This window comes from Giraffa tippelskirchi, chromosome 9 (genome assembly GCF_054371585.1).
Source record: "Giraffa tippelskirchi isolate mGirTip1 chromosome 9, T2T-mGirTip1v1.2.pri, whole genome shotgun sequence".
Classification (NCBI taxonomy): domain Eukaryota; kingdom Metazoa; phylum Chordata; class Mammalia; order Artiodactyla; family Giraffidae; genus Giraffa; species Giraffa tippelskirchi.
This window is the reverse complement of record NC_137283.1, coordinates 151542743-151564000: the sequence shown is the minus strand read 5'-3', so window position 1 is coordinate 151564000 and position 21258 is coordinate 151542743. Positions and strand designations below refer to the sequence as shown.

Below are 21258 nucleotides of genomic sequence, written 5' to 3'. Positions count from 1 at the left end.
GTAGGAAGGATAAAGGCAGGTCCCAGGTGAAGTGATGGTACAGTTTCTGAAGGTGTTTTGTCAAAATAAAGACTCTGAATAAGGTTTTTGTTTGTTGCTATGTTTTTCCAGATGAATGATCTTCTGAAAGCAAACAGTGTGGAAGGTGAAATGGAGACGAAAAGTGACAGCTGGTAGTACATCCGTCTGCCACTACATTTTCATTTTTAAAAGTATAATCTTCAGTTACTACTTTATAAGACAATACTTCAAATCTGTGACAATAATAATCTGAGTTGCTTAATATTTTGAAGTTTAACAAACCCTTCCAAGGCTTAGAAAAAAAAAGGTGATTGAACATTAGTGAAGTCAAATAAATTTGAAAATCTATGAACAGTTATATCTTTAGTGATGTCAAAAGAAACCAAAATTTGAAAGCATTTCATGGATACAAATTCAACTTTGGCAGAGAATTGTCAAAGCTTTTCCTATTTTGGTATCATCTTCTATCAAACGATGTTTATCTGCTGATAAATATTCAGTCAATCCCAGTTTATAAAATCACTCACAAGAGGTCTATGATGATTATGAGCAAATATACATTTTTCTTGTGAAAATATAATCCCCCACCTCCCAAGATTCACAGGGTCCCTAATCCCAAAAGGTTTAAAGATCCAGTCCCCTGCCCTAATCCCCACACAGACACCTCCCACATCAGTCTCCACAAAATGCAAGAACCAGCTGTGAGTCCAAAATCTGCAGGATCGACTTTCTTTCCTTACTCTTCCAAATACTCAGTGATTAAGTGATGAAAATATGACTTATTTTCTTTTACTTCAGAGGTTTAAAAGAAAAAAAACTTTAAAGGAATATATATTATAGATTACAAAATGTTAATGTTTTTATCCAAACTTAACTGTGTTTGTCAGAGGAAAAGCCCATCTTGAATATAGTTATAGTATCGATTTTTTTTTTTTTTGGTTTAGCATAACCAGCTCTGTGCAGTCCCCGAGCACTTCAGGACTGCTTGCTGCGACATCTGGAACTGGTTAGCTTTCCCCCACGATTTGCAGCATTGTCCTGGAATTTCTCCAGGAATTCTCCACATTCTAAATCCATGCCTTATATCTTACACACCAAAACAACTCCCCTCGTTCTAATGCTCATCAACCACAAAAGCCTCCAGGAGATGTGTAACTGGGTTTAAAACTCAGAGAAGCAAAGGCTGGTACAGGAGCATACAGGCCTGGATACTGACGTTCCCTGGTCTCTTTTACATCTGAGCCGGCATGTGAAATTGTCCGCACCATAAAACCAGTATCAGCATCCTTTACATGAGGAAGAGATCCTTTATAAACGACTCCACAGCTATGCTTCTTAGTAGCTGGGAACAGCAAGAGAAAATGAGTTTTCATGATAAAAAAAGAGCGTTATTAGGTAACCACGTTTTGTAGGATTATTGTGAGAAACAATGATAGTAGCCACTAGAGTGGGTACTCGGTACAAGGCAGTTACTGAGCCAGAGTTGTGAGGTTATTAATTTCATGTCTCACAAGTCCCCTGATGACTAGTCTGTCTCCATGGCAGAGAGAAGCAGCCATGTGTGTGTGGCGGGGGTGGTGGTGGTATTTTTCTAATCCTATAAAATGATTTGCATAAAGATATGCATTATCAATAATGGAGAACTGGTATGATACTGGAGGAGTCTTCCCACTCTAGAGATCAAGAATACTGTTGCCCTAATTACTCATGATATTCTCCATTTAGTCTCAATAATGTGTGTGAGTTAGGGAAAACAGGAAAGATATTTTCCTAATTCAAACCAGTGCTTTTTTTTTTTTTTCTGCCATATCACTGATATATGAGTGGAAAGAGGATGCCTCTTTCATCATTGTCATGTTCAATTACTTATTTTCTAGTATTTTTTTTTAAATTTCATTTTCTTGGCCATGCCACATGGCAAGTGGGATCTTAGTTCCTTGACTGGGGCTCGAACCCATGTCCCTTGCATTGGGAACACAGAGTGTTAACCACTTGACTCCCAGGAAGGTCTCTATTTTCTACTTTTTAAAACTAAAGCCACTGCTAACACAATGTGAGGGAAAGACTTCAGGAAAGGCAATAGCATGTGATGTGAATAATCAATCATCTCCTGCTTCAAAGTTTGTTGTATGCATTTCAGGAGGGTGTGTGCACAAGGTCTGGGGCGGGGACAATAATGGTCAGTATTAGGTGACAGTTTTCCCTTCCTTTACAAAATGGAAACTCATTCCTAAGCAGTTCTACAAAAATGTCATCAATCCTGCCCAATTCCTGTTAATTTGTGAGATTGAAATACATTCTCACGTTAAGGCCATCTCACTAAAGAAGCCAAGAGTAACTTTCTCCTACATTATTTAAATGAGCAATGCCTAAATGACAAGAAATCTTTTGATAGTCAATCAATCCTGAATGCTAATTTTAAAAGTACATTGCTTTTCAAGATTCTGACCAGCTATTTCAAGATTCTGACCAGCTATTTAAAGAATACTGATTGTAAATCTTCCTCGGTAGAATAACTTGCAGAGGGAAAAAAAAAAAAGACAGGGGGCTTCCCTGGTGGCTCGGTGATAAAGAATCTGCCTGCCAATGCAGGAGACATGGGTTCCATCCCTGATCTGGGAAGATCCCACAGGCCAAGGAGCAACTAAGCCCGTGTGCCACAACTACTGAGTCTGTGCTCTAGAGCCCAGGACCCGCACAAAAAGAGAAGCTACCGAACTGAAAAGCCCTCACACCGCAACCAGAGAGTAGCTCCTACTCGCCCCAACTAGAGAAAATCAAGCCATCACAGCAAGGAAGCCCCTGCACGGCCAAAAATAAATAAAAAAATTATTTTTAGGAAGACAGCTAAAATTCCTTTTTAATTTTCAGTTCTACTATAAAATGGTTATTTGTTTTGATTAAAGCTTTGGAGTTTAAGATTTTCTGCACACTTTGTTTTAACCGGGAAAAAGTACCATATTTTGTCACATCCTTCATATCAACATTGTAATAAAAGTAAAACTCAGGAAGCAATCAACCCAGCTACCTAAAGTTGCTCTAAAAATTAGACAGCCCTTCCAACATTTAGCATTCCATTAGGAGCATTCCATTAGGATTATCTGAACCAATTTTTTCAAGCCCCCTCAAGCATCACCCACTCCAGTATTCTTGCCTGGAGAATTCCATGGACAGAGGAGCCTGGTGGGCTACAGTCCATGGGTCACAAAGAGTCGGACACGACTGAGTGACTTTCACTTCACAAGCATCCCAAGTTGGTGAACTCAATTTTTGCTAAAAAGGACAACATTTCTTCCCCATAAGAAACTCAGCATGTGAGAAACTCATCAAACAGTGAATATGATAAAGATGGTACTATACACAAAAAGCACCCAGAAAAAGTCACGACCATAGAAACCCCACCTCTGTCTGTGACACCCCACAAACCACACTCCCAGGCAGCCTACTCAGGGTTGAGCATTTTTTATATCTCATTCACAGAAAAGTTAATGATCTGGAAAAAAATGAATTTTGTGTTTTTTATTTTCAAATGTTGTACAGTGTAATAATTTAAAAAAAATTTTTTTTAGGCATCAGGTAAATTTTCACACGAGTTAAATGGTAGAAAGGCTAGTTGAGTTAACTTGGGGAAGGAATGTTAAGGAAATCTCAAAGTAAACAAGCTAATCTATAGGAAGTGAAAGGTATTTTTTGTTTCACTAAACTTTCACATTCATTTCAAATTCCAGAGGAAGACAAGGCTTTGCAGAGTCAATTGCATTGAGAAAAATTTAAGTCCTAGAAATGCTACACTGCACTTTTAAGAAAACATATATTTGGAGAGCAATGATCTCAAATGTTTAGAGAGGAGCTGATCTTATAAACCTAAATTAGCAGATGGAGTTTAATTTTTGATGAGGGGAGAAAAGGCAGAAGGGGGTGGGGGGGCACAAGCAAATTCCTAAGGACTGAAGCTACAGTATAATTGCATGAAAAGATCAAGTGTAAGTTAGAGGAGTCCTGAGTACATTCCAAAAGTTTGATATCTGTAACTTATTTGCTAGAGATGGCTATGAAATATTATCATTCACACTCACAGCCAGATTTCTAGAAAGCAAGCTTACATTAGTCATTAATTTTATAGTAACTATGGCTTTACTGAAACCACCACATAAACCAGAGCTAACATTGTAGTCCCCTAAATGATCCTTCATTGAAAGTTCTAATAAAGCAGGTCAAAATGCCAAATACTGCAATTTCTCAACAAGAATTTACTTTTTTTTCATGACTATAGTGGGCAGTTAGGCTGTCACAATCCATGTTCAAATTCACCCCACTCCAACATGCATCTTCTGTTCGGGTGGGGCTGTCCTTTCCCTCCACCAAGGAGAGAGGTGCATCCCTTACACACACAAAAAAGCCATTCCAGGTCTCCCCTGGGCATCAGGAAGATTCCTGCACGGGCAAGAAGAAAGCGCTGGGTTTGCTTGGCCCTGCTGAGCCAAAGAGAGAATCCTCTTCGGATCAAAAAGTCAGCACAGAGAGGGTCCATCAAGGTGTGTCCAGCCAGTTGCCCTGCACCACTCCTCATCCCCACCCCAGGCCAAGGGCAGGTTCCTCCACCTGCCACGGAGGCAGAATATACAGCAGACCCAGCCTCCGCCTTACCTGTGATGGTGAGGACGCCCAGCATCATCGCACAGCGCACCTTGGACAGAGAGAGCGGCGAGCCTCGACCTCCTAGGGCGGGTGGCCGGAGCCGCACGGGGTCTTGCCAGCCCCCCACCACCGCAGCCTACGCTGGGATCAGAAAAGAGCTGGGCGCCAGGCCACCCTCGGAAGATGAGGGAAAACCAGAGGTGCCGTCGGAGCTGCAGCCAGAAGCGGACTGAGGCTGCCTTTCCCCGGCTAATTATACGAGGACCCACCCACCCATCCGGGCCGCCGGGCCGGGGGGCTGGGGGCTGGCCCGGCCCTCCCTGCGCTCCAGGGACTTGGCACCGCGCTCGCGAGTCATGTGTTTCGCTTTAAAGGAGAGGAACCCTCCCCGTAGCTGGCCTCTGTTCGTGGTCAGTAAGGCTCTGCGGAGACCCGGGGAGGGTTTCAGAGTTGCTGGGATGAATAAGACCAGAGTCAGCAGCATTTTATCTAAACGGTTACTTCATTCCTGGCACCGATTTACTTCTGTGGCTCAGCTTTTTAATATTAAAGAAAGACATTAAATTCTACCGCCATTAAAAAAAAAAAGCCCGAAACACTGTGTTCTGTGTCCTTATGTTTGTTTAGAGGCTGATGAGGTGCAAAAATGCTGTTCTCTTTTTAGCACCTATAGTATTTTATATTTTCACCATCTGCTTCACACACGCACTGCACTGATCTGGGGTTGGCAACCCTCAGTTGTCTTGTTTCCTGAACTCTTTGAGAAGGGCTGTTACAAGGCGAACATGTGTCTTCAACACTTAATCAAGGCAACTTAAAAAAAACTAAATATTTGAGCATTACATTTTTTTTTTAATGGTAGAAGTTAGCTAACAGACACACAGCATGAAAAATCAGTCAGAGCCGATATTTAAAATTCAGAAATTTTCAAGCAGCCTACATTTGTAAAATCTTTTTTCAATGCAATTTCAGATTTATTCTGTATAAAGACACAGAATAAGTGGTAAGTTGGAGGGTTCTTACGATTTTGACACATTATTTCCCATGTTAATTTTCTGTTAGCATAGGTCTGGTTGTTTCCCTTTTGCTGTTTCCCTTTTTTTTTTCATCTTTTTTCTCTTTATCACTTCATGCCTTGCCTGTCTGACCCCATTAGTACAGACTCTCCCTCGAAGTAAACAAAAGGTTACGTTTTACTTCTTCTTCAGACAGTGAAGATCTTGCTCATACCTGCTCGAGGGGCAGGGAGAAAGGTTGGGGGGCTTAGAGTGGACCAGAGTGGGCACAAAAAAGAGGAGGGAGGAGGGGAACAGAATTATCAAGAAAAATCCGAAAAGCACCGACAGGCAGGCAGGCATGACACGTCGTTGCTCCTTCTGGCCGCGTGGGGGCGCCACGCACCATATCAGGCCTGCACTGAGCAAGGTTAAGGCGGCACTGCTGCCGGCGATCAGACCTCGTTGAAAAAATCATTTTCTGCCTCTTTAGATTCGACTTCCTCCGTATGTTTCGGCGAACACCCAGCCTAGCCATACGTCCGCTTGGGAACAGCAGTGATGCGCCTTGTCCTGACGCCTGGGAGCTGATTCCCAGAGAGAGCCGCCGAGCAGCCTCCTGACCCTTTATATTCCCTAGAGGAGTTTTCCCTAGCGGAGCCTTCCCTTTGGTTCACAAATTGCTTCAATTACAGTCAGTCTGGTGCGTGTGAAATGTTGCTGGTGCCTGTTGTTCCTCCAGAGTCCTCGTAGCCAAGGGGTCAGAGCAGCTCTGCATTCTTGTGTTCCCCGCCCCTATCTATCTATCCCCGCTACTCCCCACCCACAACCCTGGAGAGTCCCTTAGTTGTGCAAAAACAGGGAAAAAGCCAGCTCTGCGGGCTGCTCTGCTGGCCTAATGAAATGAGTGGTCAACACACAGGCTTCCAAAAAGTGTGCACCAGCCTGGGCTCCCACGGGGAGCTGAGGTCTCAGCTGCGTCATTTCTCAGCACCAGCTGTTGGGGGCAGCAGATGGCTTATCACCTGGTGCCACCTCAAGGACAGTCAACTTCTAGGTGGATCTGTCGATTCTGACCTTGCTTGGCTGTGCCACCAGCTCCTCTCCTTTCTAAAAATCCAAATTCTGGGACTTCCCTGGCGCTTCCACCGCAGCAGGCACGGGTTCCATCCCTGGTCGGGAAACTAAGATCCTCCCTTACCTGTGCAGTGTGGCCAAAAATAATTTTTTCAAATAAAAATAAAAATCCAAATTCTAACAACAGGACAGGCATCATCTGGATGGAAGAAACATCATCGGGATGGAGAAATATCACAAATGTAAGGTTCATTTAAAACATTTAAAAAGTAAATGCATTGCTATTCAGCTTTGGTGCTTGAACTTTTTTTTTTCTTTTTATGACATTGGTGACGACACCAACACAGCAAACTTGATATTCTTAAAGAGGCAGTTTAAACCCGGAGGCCAAGCAAGAGATCATGTGGCAGGCAAGCTGTCACTTCTCTTAGCAGACAGTCCTTGTTGGATCTCCATTTCAAAGAGCAATCAAGGACAGGGCGTGTGGCACAGCTGCCCGATAAGCCTCTGTGTGTCTTGGATTTACACAGAAAAGTCATCAATCAGGATAAAAGCTGGAGTAAAGATCAGACCCCAGGTAAGTGTACAATGCAGGCAACCTTCTTTGGTTATCACTTCCATTCCTTATTTGCTTCTTTTTGTTACATCAGAATTTTTAGAGGAATACATTATCACCAAAAGCAAAAAGCAAAAATGATGGGAAAACGTTTACCAACATCCTCAATGAGTGGATGATTGGGGGGAAAAAAAGTGTTTTCCCCAAACTTCCTGGTTCATTCAACAAATATTTACCAAGTTCTAGCTCCACGTATGGAGAAGGCAATGGCACCCCACTCCAGTACCCTTGCCTGGAAAATCCCATGGACAGAGGAGCCTGGTAGGCTGCAGTCCATGGGGTCGCGAAGAGTCGGACACGACTGAGCGACTTCACTTTCACTTTTCACTTTCATGCACTGGAGAAGGAAATGGCAACCCACTCCAGTATTCTTGCCTGGAGAATCCCAGGGACAGGGGAGCCTGGTGGGCTTCCACCTATGGGATCCCACAGAGTCGGACACGACTGAAGCAACTTAGCAGCAGCAGCAGCTCCACGTTAATTGTGCTAAGCCCCTGGGATACAGTTGGATACTGTCCTTAACCTTGGGGACCTCAGTCTTGAGTGGTAAACACACCCAAGGGAAGAAGTGGGGTCACTTCAATGTAGCCTACCTCAGGTAACATGTGAGCTAGCCTCTGAAATGATGGGAGATTCGAGGGAGCAGCCCGACCTGAGGATGAGCAGACGAAGGCAGTCCTGCAGAGGGACGGCATGGGGAGAGGCAGGAACGGGGCACTTAGGGGGCATTGGTGAGTTCTTTATAGCTTTGGGGCTCCCCAGGCGGCGCTAGTGGTAAAGAACCTGCCCTGTCAACTCACAAAACTTAAGAGATGAGGGTTTGATCCCTGGGTCAGGAAGATCCCCTGGAGAAGGAAATGGCAACCCACTCCAGTAGCCTTGCCTGGAGAATCCCATGGACAGAGGAGCCTGGTGGGCTACAGTCCATGGGGTTGCACAGAGTCAGACACAGGCTCAGAGTCAGCCTGGGGAGATGGGGTGATAACTAGAGATGAGACAAGACATATTACATTGGAGGCCAGAGTATGAAGGGATCTGAATGACATCTTAAGAACACTGTAACAAATACCCCAATTAAAAAAAAAAATTTTGATCCAGATTCCCTGGTGGTCCTGTGGTTAAGACTCGGTTCTTCTATTGCCATGGCCTGGGTTAAATTCCTGGTCAGGGAACTAAGATCTCCCTCTTGGGCCACAGCTAGAGAGCCTGCACATCACAACTGGAAAGTCCATGCGCCACAACAAACATAATAAATATATTTACAAAATGATGATCCCTTTTTAAAAAGGGATCTGAATGGGCATTGCTCTAAGGAGGACAACACAAATGGACACATGAAAAGATGCTCAAGGTTATGAGCCATTAGGAAAATGCAAATCAAAACCACAATGAGATACCAATTCACAGTTACTAGAATGGCTATAATCAAAAAGACCAACAAGATAACAAAGGAAGAAGAAACTGGACCCTCGTACATTGGTGTGTTGACATATTATTTAATTACATCAGGAACAGGTAAATCTATAAGGCAGAAAGTGGACTAGCAGTACTCAGACCCAGAGAGCTGGAGAAAGAGGCTGCTAACAGGTATGGGGGTTCTTTGCCATGAAATGAAAATGTCATAAAATTGACTGCTGGTGCTTGTACATCTCTGTGAATATACTAAAAACCAGAGACATGGATACTTTAAATGGGTCACCTGCATGATGTGTGGATGATATCTCACTAAAGCTTTTTTTTTTCAATAAGAAAAAAGAATTTCGTACGCGTTCTGGAGGCTGCAGGAAACCATCGGAGGCTTTGGAGCAGAGCTAGTGTCACACAGTTTGAACTGTGATTTAGAAAAAGTAACTATGGACAGAGGTTCGTGACATTGTACAGGAGACAGGGATCAAGACCATCCCCAAGAAAAAGAAATGCAAAAAAGCAAAATGGCTGTCTGAGGAGGCCTTTCTCAGCGATCAATGCAAAGAAATAGAGGAAAACAACAGAATGGGAAAGACTAGAGATCTCGTCAAGAAAATTAGAGATACCATGCAAAGATGGGCTTAATAAAGGACAGAAATAGTAGGGACCTAACAGAAGCAGAAGATATTAAGAAGAGGTGGCAAGAATACACAGAAGAACTGTACAAAAAAGATCTTCACGACACAGATAATCACAATGGTGTGATCACTCACCTAGAGCCAGACATCCTGGAATGTGAAGTCAAGTGGGCCTTAGAAAGCATCACTACGAACAAAGCTAGTGGAGGTGATGGAATTCCAGTTGAGCTATTTCAAATCCTAAAAGATGATGCTGTGACAGTGCTGCACTCAGTATGTCAGCAAATCTGGAAAATTCAGCAGTGGCCACAGGACTGGAAAAGGTCAGTTTTCAGTCCGATCCCAAAGAAAGGCAATGCCAAAGAATGCTCAAACTACCACACAATTGCAGTCATCTCACACACTAGTAAAGTAATGCTCAAAATTCTCCAAGCCAGGCTTCAGCAATACGTGAACCGTAAACTTCCAGATGTTCAAGCTGGATTTAGAAAAGGCAGAGGAACCAGAGATCAAATTGCCAACATCCGCTGGATCATCGAAAAAGCAAGAGAGTTCCAGAAAAACATCTATTTCTGCTTTATTGACTATGCCAAAGCCTTTGACTGTGTGGATCACAATAAACTGTGGAAAATTCTGAAAGAGATGGGAATACCAGACCACCTGACCTGCCTCTTGAGAAACCTGTATGCAGATCAGGAAGCAACAGTTAGACCTGGACATGAACAACAGACTGGTTCCAAATAGGAAAAGGAGTACGTCAAGGCTGTATATTGTCACCCTGCTTATTTAACTTCTATGCAGAGTACATCATGAGAAACACTGGGCTGGAGGAAGCACAAGCGGGAGTCAAGATTGCCAGGAGAAATAGCAATAACCTCAGATATGCAGATGACACCACCCTTATGGCAGAAAGTGAAGAAGAACTAAAGAACCTCTTGATGAAAGTGAAAGAGGAGAGTGAAAAAGTTGGTTTAAAGCTTAACATTCAGAAAACTGAGATCATGACATCTGGTCCCATCACTTCATGGCAAATAGATGGGGAAACAGTGGAAATAGTGTCAGACTTTATTTTTCTGGGCTCCAAAATCACTGCAGATGATGATTGCAGCCATGAAATTAAAAGACGCTTACTCCTTGGAAGGAAAGTTATGACCAACCTAGATAGCATATTAAAAAGCAGAGACATTACTCTGCCGACAAAGGTCCGTCTAGTCAAGGCTATGGTTTTCCCAGTGGTCATGTATGGATGTGAGTTGGAATATAAAGAAAGCTGAGCGCCGCAGAATTGATGCTTTTGAACTGTGGTGTTGGAGAAGACTCTTGAGAGTCCCTTGGACTGCAAGGAGATCCAACCAGTCCATCCTAAAGGAGATCAGTCCTGGTTGTTCACTGGAAGGACTGATGTTGAAGCTGAAACTCCAATCCTTTGGCCACCTGATTTGAAGAGCTGACTCATTTGAAAAGACCCTGATGCTGGGTAAGATTGAGGGGAGGAGAAGGGGATGACAGAGGATGAGATGGTTGGATGGCATCACTGACTCAACGGACGTGAGTTTGGGTGGGCTCCAGGAGTTGGTGTTGGACAGGGAGGCCTGGCGTGCTGCAGCTCATGGGGTCGCAAAGAGTCGTACACAACTGAGCGACTGAACTGAATTGAACTGGGCAGTAACGACAAGAAAGATGCTCTAGAAATAAAATCGATGGAAACCATGGTGACCAAGGTGAGGACGGCGTCAAAAAGTTGGCAGCCACTCACATCGCTGAGATCATCTGAATGGAATGTGGCAGGTGAAGTCAAAGGTCTGGAACACCGAGGAAGGCGAATCTGAAGAACGGCTCTGAGAATGGACAGAGATTAGAGGCCATCAAGGAGTAAATAGCCTTCAAGTTCAAAGTGGAGAGGATTCAAAGATGGAAATAGCGGAAATAGTGGGATGCATGCGCATCACAAAGCAGTTACTCAGGATGAGAACTCACTAAGTCCAGGGAGACTGGACAAGTGGACAAAAAGCTGCCATCGGGACAGAGACCAACACACCAGGGTCAGCACAGATGCAAGGTTCATTAACTTCCTCCAAGGAGGCATTTAACCTACACGTGAGCATCGGGAACTAGGGACTTGTGCATGCATGCTAAGTCAATCCAGTCGTGTCCAACTCTGCGACCCCATGGACTGTAGCCCGCCAGGCTCCTCTGTCCATGGGATTCTCCAGGCAAGAACACAGGAGTGGGTTGCCATTTCCTCCTCCAGGGGATCTTCCTGACCCAGGGATCGAACATCAGGAACTGGAGACTCGGACTCACCCCAAATCCACTCCTAACCCCCATCATCCCTCCTTTCATTTTTCTTTTCACCCCAGCTTTCATTCAGAGGAAAATAAACCCAAACCCAGTGAGGTTGCTTTTCCTCTGGCTGCAAAGGGCAGATGAAATCTAAAGGAGCCTCTATGCACTGTTGCTCCTTTAAAATGCTTCAAAGATCGTCACGGGTTGAGTTAGAAGTTGCTGCCAACTAATAACCACGAAGAAGATGAAACTATACACTGAATTAAATGACATCGGGCAGGTTCTCCCGGGCTCAGTGTATTTTCGAGTCCTCTCTGCTCCTTTGCTACGAACACAGGCAAAAACCAGTTAATTGAATTTTATGGCCCAGTTGAATTGAACATGTTTGTGTAGACATGGTTATTTTGATTCAAAATCCTCAAGACAAATAATCTGAAGACTAGTTCCTCAAAGGCACTATTGTAATACAACAGAAAAGCTAAGGGGGATTTAAAAGTCACTTGAGACAATTTATCAAAAAAAAAAAAAAGGAAAGGGGAAATTAAATATTAAAAAAAAACCTCAATCCAAATATGAAAAGTGACATAGAATAAGTTTATTTCTCCTCTTGTTGAGTTCACATGTTTTTATATTCTTCGACTTGGCAATTCTACTTTTATTAGCTGTATCAAATGAAAGTATAAATTTATATATGAAAATTTTAACTGCTTGGGATGTATGATATTTAAAGAACTTAAGTGTCCCTATACTAGGAAAATAGTTTATTTAACTCTTCATTGGACTATCTTGCAAAACATGTTTGAAGCAGTTAATGACACGGAGAAATGCTTACACTGATACAGAAAGCCACACACCTCTTTGTTCAGTATATAAACTATATATTCAACATAATCTTGATTTTGCTTTCTAAAATATGTGCACGTAAGTGAGGCTAAGCAAAAAAAGAGCCCCAAAAGAAAACTATCAAAAGCCAACCATAGTGGAATTATGGGCAATTTCTGTCCTGATATTTTCCTACACATTACAAATCTTCTACAACAAGCTCTGTTACTCTCACTGTTAGAACGCAAGCACATTTGATAACCAGCTTGTGGTTGTTGCATAGAGGGGTCCCGCACCGCCAGACCTTGAACCTTCGAGTGATACCTCCGATTCCATTAAAAATGCAAGGCAGACTTGGGGCTTCCCTGGTGGTCCAGTAGTTAAGAATTCGCCTGCTGATGCAAGGGACATGGGTTCGATCCCTGGTCCAGGAAGATTCCATGTGCCACGGAGCAACTAAGCCCACGCGTCTCAACTACTGAGCCCCCTGAGTAGCAACTACTAAAGGCCATCCTTGGCCTTCTTGTGCTTCGCAATAAGAAAAGCCACTGCAACTAGAGAGTAGTCCCCGCTGGCCACAACTAGAGAAAGTCCTCTCACAGCAACAAAGACTCAGTGCAGCCCCCAAATAAATAAATAAAATGCAAGGCAGTCTAAATCATGATCTCAAATTCCCAATCATGGAATATATAAATTAGCAAGCTGAAAGCAGATTCACGTCTAAGTGTAATCTTTTAAAAATTAGGAAATAAGCAAAAAGGTGTTTCACTACCAAATTTGGTCAGATGTTGGCACACGAATCAAATTCTTTCCTGAGTGCCTTGTGTTCAAATTCTTTATTCTTCTGACCACTCATATTTGGTTTGGTCTAAAGAAGATTGCAAAGTCTTAAAAAAGGATTGTAGTTCTGGTTCTTTTCGTAGCAATGTGGCCAGGAGTAAGGAATTCTTCTAACTCTCTGGGCTTCAACTGATGGGAGAATAAATACACCACTAATGCTAATGTTATTCTGAGGTGCAAGTAAAGGTTAGTCTTAGCACTACCAAGTGTATTTGAGAAACATAATAAATGTTAGCTATTATGCCTAAACTATCCACTCCCCAATGGGGTAAAAATTGGTTCATGGTTGACCTTATTCTTTTACATATGAAGCACAGATTTTAAACATATATAGATAGATAGATAGATAGATAGATGGCTTCCCTGATGGCTCAGTGGGTAAAGAATCTGCCTACAATGCAGGAGACCCAGAAGACAAGAGTTCAATCCCTGGGTCAGGAAGATCCCCTGGAGGATGAAATGGCAACCCACTCCAGTATTCTTGCCTGAAAAATTCCATGGACAGAGAAGCCTGGTGGGCTACAGTCCATGGGGTTGCATGGCTGAGAAACTGCACAGAGCACAATATATATAGACAGACAAATAGAGGTATCCATATGATATAAACTGGCCATATTATATAAACTGGTATACAGTATATCTGTGCTATAAAAATGTTGGGGCGGGGGGACGAGTTATGGAAAAAAGACTTAGCAGGGCAAGGCAATGGTGAAAAGGCTGAGAAATACTGCTTTAAATATACTTAAGTCTCATTTAAAAAGAATCCTTTGAAAAAATACGTCTATACAAAGCAAGAAGGCTCTTTATTATCAATTTCTCAGAAATGCATCCTGACAAGAGAAGCATCATTTTGCACTAACAGTAATTAACCTGAGGCACCTCTGGATCTTTCACAAGAGAATGAGAGAATCTTTGATTTGCCTGGAAAGCCCTTCTCAAAAGGAGTGGGAGGGAGAGGCTAGCTGAAGGTTCACACTGAGAAGAGAGAACTGACGATAATGACCTACCCAAGACCCACTGACAGCCTGCAGCTGCTCATCCGAAACTGTGACGTGAGCCCACCAGCAAGCCACACACCAGACTTTAAATTTTCTTCTTCTTTCATTTTTCCTTCTTCTTCCCTCCCTTTCTCCCCCCCCCCCACCTTTTTTTTGGTCTTTCTTTTTGACTGCATGTGGCTTGTAGGCTCTTAGTTGCCCAACTAGGGATCAACCCTCACCCTTGGCAGTAAAAGCGCCAAGTCCTAACCACTGGACCACCAGGGGAACTCCCAACTTTAAATTTTCTAGTAGTCACATTAAAACGAATGATACTGAGCAGTTGAGGTTCATTTTAATATATTTTATCTAACCTTGTATCTATATTTTATCTAGTCCAGTTATGCCAATATGTGCTAAAATGAAAAAAAATATTTGGGAAATATTTTACATTCCTTTTTGGACTGAGTATTTCACATGAAGAACACATCTCAAAGAGGATCAGCCACATTCCAAGTGCTCAACAGCCTCATATGGCAAGGGCACAACTTCTAAAACTAAAAATAACTGAATGTTTCCATGTTCTGCTGATTTGTCTCCTAAGGACAATTCCCTCTTCTTTCAGGACAGTTCCACCCAGCTTCCATCTCCTTGCCTCCTGAACAGAAACCACCAAGCTGTCCACTCATAGAACTGCCCTCACTTCTTCAGCATCCAGTCTAGTGATGACGTCTTTGTTTTCTCAGAATCACCCCCATAAGCACAAATCCTATAATAAAGCCCTCCCACCTCCCTGTTACTGAGCCACCCATGCTAGAACCCTCCCTTAGTAAAACAGGCTAAAGAAACCTAACTTGGTTTGACCACACACGAGTTCCTAGTGGCCTCTAAGTGGCAAGGAATTAAATTCCCATTGATAGATTTAACTGGTGCAGCTGTCGCTTTCACAATTTCTTAATTTGAGTTAATATACTGAAATCTATTATTTTCCCACCAACTTTTCCTATAATCACACACAATAATGAAGTGCTTAAAAGTAAATATATGTATGAAATGTGAGATGAAAGTCGCTCAGTTGTGATCAAGTCTTTGAGACTCCATGTAGCCTGCCAGGCTCCTCTGTCCCTGGAATTCTCCAGGGAAGAATACTGGAGTGGGTGCCTTTCCCTTCTCCAGGGGATCTTCCCAACCCAGGGGTCAAACCCAGGCAGGTCTCACATTACAGGAGTATTCTTTACCATCTGAGCTACCAGGGAAGCCTATATATATATATATATATATATATAAAATATATTATATTATATATATATATTATATATTATAACTTAAAAGGTCAACTAGGGACTTCCCTGGTGGTCCAGTGGTTAAGAATCTACCTGCCAATGCAGGAGACATGGGTTCAATCTCCGGCCCAGGAAGAACCCACACGTAGCAAGGCAACTAAGCCTGTAAGTCACAACTACTGAGCCCATATTCTAGAGTCCATGCCCTGCAACAAGAAAACTCACCGCAGTGAGAAGCCTACACACCACAACTAGAGAAAGTGCATGTGAAGCAACAAAGCCCCAGTGCAGCCAAAAATAAAGAAAAAAAAAGATCAACTAGAATATTTAGACTGGCTTCAAAAATACTTGCAAAGCAAAAATTTACACTTGCAGTAGTAATCAATTTATTTAACCTGTATTCACATGAATTACAATTTACTCGTAAAGACAACTTTTCTACAAATCTAGAGTGTGACAGTTAATAAAAGTATATTTTTTAAGTCAAGGCAGAATCCACTGCCCAGATGAAGAGTAAAGTCCGGATGACAGAATTTACTTCTGATCCTTCCAGAAAACAAAGTCCTGCTCACCAAAATTTATTGCATAAATTCCAAGGTCATGGGAATTCCCTGGCAGTCCAGTGGTGAGGACTCCACACTTTCACTGCAGACAGCCTAGGTTCTGTCTCCCTGGTTGGGAAACTTAAGATCCCACAAGCTGAACTGTTCGGCCAAAAAAAAAAAAAAAAAAGAATGGAATGTTTAGAACACAAATCAGTTTTTAGAAATTAAAAATATAGTAACAAGATGAAATCTAGGGACTCCTCTGACGGTCCGGTGGCTAAAACTCTTCACTCCCAGTGCAGGGGACCCAAGTTCCATCCCTGGTCAGGGAACTAGATCCCACATGCCACAACTAAAGATCCTACATGCCACAACTAAAGATCCTGCATGCCACACTGAGTGAAGCAAGCCAGACAAGAGAAGGAGAAATGTCATATGACATCCCTCATATGTGGAATCTAAAATGATTCAAATGAACTTACTTAAAAAACAAAAAGAGACTCACAGACTTAGAGAAGGAACTTACAGTTGCAGGGGGTGGGGGGGAGTGGGAGAGGGTAAAGGAGGGATGGTTAGGGAGTTTGGGGAAAAATAATTGCAGTGGAAAGAACATTATCAAGTGTAATTTAAATAAATCATTTCATGCTAAGCAAATAATGCCTCTTGCTATCTTCCTAACAACATTCAAATGTACTTTTGTAAATTATACTCTTCCTGGAACTATTAAATAATCTACTAATTCTGAGGGGAAAAAAAAAAATGATCCCACATGCCACAGCTAAGACCCACACGGTTAAACAAATAAAAGTATTTTCTTTAAAAAAAAGATGAAATCTAATCTTGAGGACATTTTCCAAGAATAAAGAGATGCAAGCTACATGGGAAAAAAGCTTTCCTTAGAACCATTCTAGAAGTTCTAAAGTCGGAATAATAGTAATCCCCAAAAGAGACCAAAGAAAAGGAGGGGAGGAGAAGACATAACTTCCTAGGAATGAAGTTTCTAGACTGAGAGAGATCACATGAACCCAGCGTGTTGAGTCAATGGATTCACATGAAGATTCATCACTTTAAAATCTTCACAAGACGGAGGACGAAAAGGACTCTATGAGCCAATGAGCTACCCAGGGGATTAAGATCAGAACAGCGTCAGGTGCCAATAGGAATAACATTTATCAACATGACAATGATAGAATCCTAGTGCATCAGAACACAGAGCAGAAATTAGCACAACTGAGGTACACTCATGGCCAAGGCTTGATGAGCTTGAGGAAATCGCTGGATTTCTGTACACTGAGCTTACAAAGGGAGGCCATGAAGCTTTTTGATACAGATTATTGCTTTACATCATCCACTTTCACTTTATTTTTTTTTTAAGCTGTGTTTTATTTATTTATTTGGCTGTACCAGATCTTAGTTGTGGCATGCAGGATATTCCATCTTCCTTGAGGTGCTCGAATCTTTTTTTTTTTTTTAGTTGCGGTATGGGAACTCTTGTGCTCGCTTCGGCAGTACATATGACATGCAAACTCATGAAGCGTTCCACATTTTGGGGGGCTTCCCTGGTGGCTCAGCTGGTACAGAATCTACCTGCAATGTGGGAGACCTGGGTTCGATCCCTGGGTTGGGAAGATCCCCCTGGAGAAGGGAACGGCTAACCACTCCAGTATTCTCGCCTGGAGAATTCCATGGACTGTATAGTCCACAGGGTCGTAAAGAGTTGGACATAACAGACTTCCCTGGTGGCTCAGACGGTAAAGCATCTGCCTACAATGCAGGAGACCCAGGTTCAATCCCTGGGTCAGGGAAGATCTCCTGGAGAAGAAAATGGCAACCCACTCCAGTAGCCTTGCCTGGAAAATCCCATGGATGGAGGAGCTGGTAGGCTACGGTCCTGGGGGTCGCAAAGAGTCGGACACGACTGAGCGACTTCACTTTCCTTTGAGCGACTTTCACTTTGAGCAACTTTCACTTTCACCTTTTCTTTCATGGGAACTCTTAATTGCGGCATGTGGGATCTAGTTCCCTGACCAGGGATTGAACCCAGGCCCCCTGCATTAGGAGCATGGAGTCTTAGCCACTGGACCAGTCCACCAGGGAAGTCCTGACATCCACTTTTTTCTTTTTTTTCCACAACTAACAATGCCTGGGATGTGGGGGGGGGGGGAATCTTCCAATTACTTGGGGCTTCCCAGGTGGCTCAGTGGTAAAGAATCTGCTTGCCAATTCAGGAGATGCTGGTTTGATCCCTGAGTCAGAACGGTCCCCTGGTGAAGGAAGTGGCAACCCACTCCAGTATTCTTGCTTAGGAAACCCCATGGACAGAGGAGCCTGGCCAGCTATAGTCCACCGGGTCACAAAGAGTTGGACATAACTTGGCAACTAAATAACAGCAGCAATGACTTGACAGGTGGGATTTCTCCTATTCCTATCTCTAATTGCTCCATCATGTAAGGCTGTCTGCTTACGATCACGTTGAGTGGAGTATCAAAAGGAATGATTAACAATTTGTCACATGTCATCTGTCATGTTTTCTTTCACTGATATAGACTTCATTCCATCTAACGGTAGTTCCTCTAGCAACATCCTTGATAGAGGAACTCCTTTCTATGCTTCTGTACCAATTTACTTTTCTACACCAATCAATGTTTTCAGTACGTAATCCTTGGTTAAAAGCAAACTAAGCTGCTCTCATGTTTGTAAAGAGTCTGAGAAATAAACTACTCTTTAAAAGTGGGAATATTGAAATTAAAACCTAGTTATGTTTGGTAAGCTTCCATCAAGGACATCCATATCTGAAATACATACATCAGCCCTGGCATTTTTCCTTGAATGTGAGGCAGCTTGTTTTCTCTGGGGATGTTCTGCCTACAGGAGAAAAGATGAAAGACATGATAAATGTTTTCAAATCCTTAGAGGGTCTTGATGTGGAAAAGGGAGGTGAGTTTGTGCTGTGCAGTTCCAGAAGCCAGCACTAGGAGCAGGTGGCAGTTGGAGGGGGTATATTTTCACTCCAGTGGAATAACGGGTTTTCCTTTTATGGAGAAACTCCCCAAACCTTCAGAGTTTAAGCAGAAGAGCCTCCTATGTGGGAGCAGGAGCCCAGTGGAGAGAGCCTCAGAGTTCCTTCTCACTGAGGCTTCTGGGTCCCAAACCTGACTTTCCAGCTGTCAATCATGAAGGCAGGTGTCATGGGCTCAATTGTATACTCTCCAAATTCATGCCTTGGAGCTCTAACTTCTGGCACATGAGAATGTATCTTTATTTGGAGAGAAAGCTTTTACAAAGATGACTCAGTTAAAATGAGAGTGGACCCGAATGCAATCTGCCTGGTGCCTTACGAGAGGACACTAGGACACACAGAGACCCGGGATGGGCAAGGCCACTTGAGGACATGGCGAGAAGGTGGCATGGACAAGCCAAGGTTGAAACTAAACCTGACGGCACCTTGGTCTTGATTTCCCAGCCTCCAGAACTGTGAGAAAATAAATGTCTGATATTTAAACCATCCACTCTGTGATATATTATTATGGCCGCCCCAGCAAACTAACACAGCAGGATAACTGGCTCATGCTTTGGTGTCAGTCGAAACAGGTCCATGTTAAGACATATGAAAGCAACCGGTTCATTCAATTAATTCAATCTAGCATATACCAGTTTTCACTGAAATAACTAACGCATGCATTGTTAACTGGGGGGTGGGGGTGGGCCACCTGATACCACACTGTGAAAGTAGAAGTTACTCACTCAGTCGTGTCCGACTCTTTATGACCCCACGGACTGTAGCCCATCAGGCTCCTCTGTCCATGGGATTCTCCAGGCAAGAATTCTGGAGTGGGTTGCCATTGCCTTCTCCAGATATCACATTGTACCTACTCATTAATTATAAAAGCAGATAATAAACATTCAAAGTATGGTGCTTAAGAACAAGGCTCAAGTGATAGGCTAAAAAGCTGTAGAACTTAAGCTCTTCCAGAGATACATACAAATACAGATCAGAGGATGTACCTTCTGGAAGCATCCTTTCATACAATAGAGGGCCATTGTGCTTGGAACATACGATGCCAGAACCATCTGGGGGATGCTATATTAGGTGAAGCTGGGGCTGTTTTAAGAATGTCTTTGAGAAAACATCTAAAGGATTTTTATTCAAAAAATGCTAAATTTAATGTTACCATTCATGGCTTCATCACCATCAGAAAAACCATTTATGGCCACGGTCCCTCCAAGGGAAAGTCTGAATCTTGGCAGGTTACGTGGACAAGTCCATAGGCCATCTTACCCAGGCTCCTCCTCAACTGGGCCAGAGCATCCATCCTATCCATGGGTGTACAGAGCATTCGCCCCATTCATGGGTGCTCTGGAAAACTACAGCCACCTGTAGGTAAATCTTAGCAGTAATTTAAGATCAACTGACAAGTCTTTGCGGGCCTTTATCAACATCTTTCACTCATCTTACTGGGCCAGAACCAGCCCCTATTACACAATTCCCATCACCTCTCATGCAGGGGGAGAAATATGTTACTTTGTGGCCACACTTAGGAAGCTCTTATCTTTCTCTCATACCTAAATAATTACATATGGAGACTTTCTTGAATGTTTTCCCAGCTGAACTTTTTGTTCATTAAAGTAGAACTTCAGGGACTTCTCTGGTGGAGCAGTGGTTTAAACCCCACGCTTCCAATGCAGGGGTCACGGGTTTGATCCCTGGTCAAAGAACTAAGATCCCACAGGCTGCATGTTGTTCAGTCACACATGCCCTCCTCCCCCCAAAACCCACCAAACACTAAAATAAAAAAGCAAAACTTCAAATCTAGAAAATGGCTTTTAAGATCAGACTAAAAAGAAGAGCACAAATGTGTTCTTTATAAAAAGGCATAATGAAATTGCCGAGTAGATTCCTACCTGCCCAAAGTCACCTGTGGATCTTCAATGGCTCATCCATCATTTGGTTGTTTTAATGCCTATATTCCCAGCACTACTGACGTGACTCAGTCATAGAATTTCAGAGATGGATGAGGATGTTCATTTTACAGATGGAAACTGATGCTCAATGAGATAAAGGGATGTATTCAACTCAAGAACACAGAAAAAGAGAAAAGCAGCTTGGCCCGTG

At 42.9% G+C, this 21258-nt stretch overlaps 1 protein-coding gene, 1 long non-coding RNA gene and 1 other non-coding gene across 3 annotated transcripts in view; 1 reads left to right on the top strand and 2 right to left on the bottom strand.

Annotated features, from left to right (window-relative positions):
• The window catches only part of AKAP12 (A-kinase anchoring protein 12), a 107903-nt gene that overhangs the window by 20321 nt on the left and 66324 nt on the right, over window positions 1–21258 (bottom strand). The gene's annotated exons all lie outside the window — the stretch shown is intronic.
• Window positions 1891–21123, bottom strand: LOC145521569 (uncharacterized). The gene is made up of 2 exons (XR_014065499.1): window positions 19992–21123; window positions 1891–3175 (listed from the first exon to the last, which is right to left on the bottom strand). It is a non-coding gene; the product is annotated as an uncharacterized LOC145521569 (long non-coding RNA).
• TRNAC-ACA (transfer RNA cysteine (anticodon ACA)) lies at window positions 17879–17951 on the top strand. The gene has a single exon. It is a non-coding gene; the product is annotated as a tRNA-Cys (tRNA).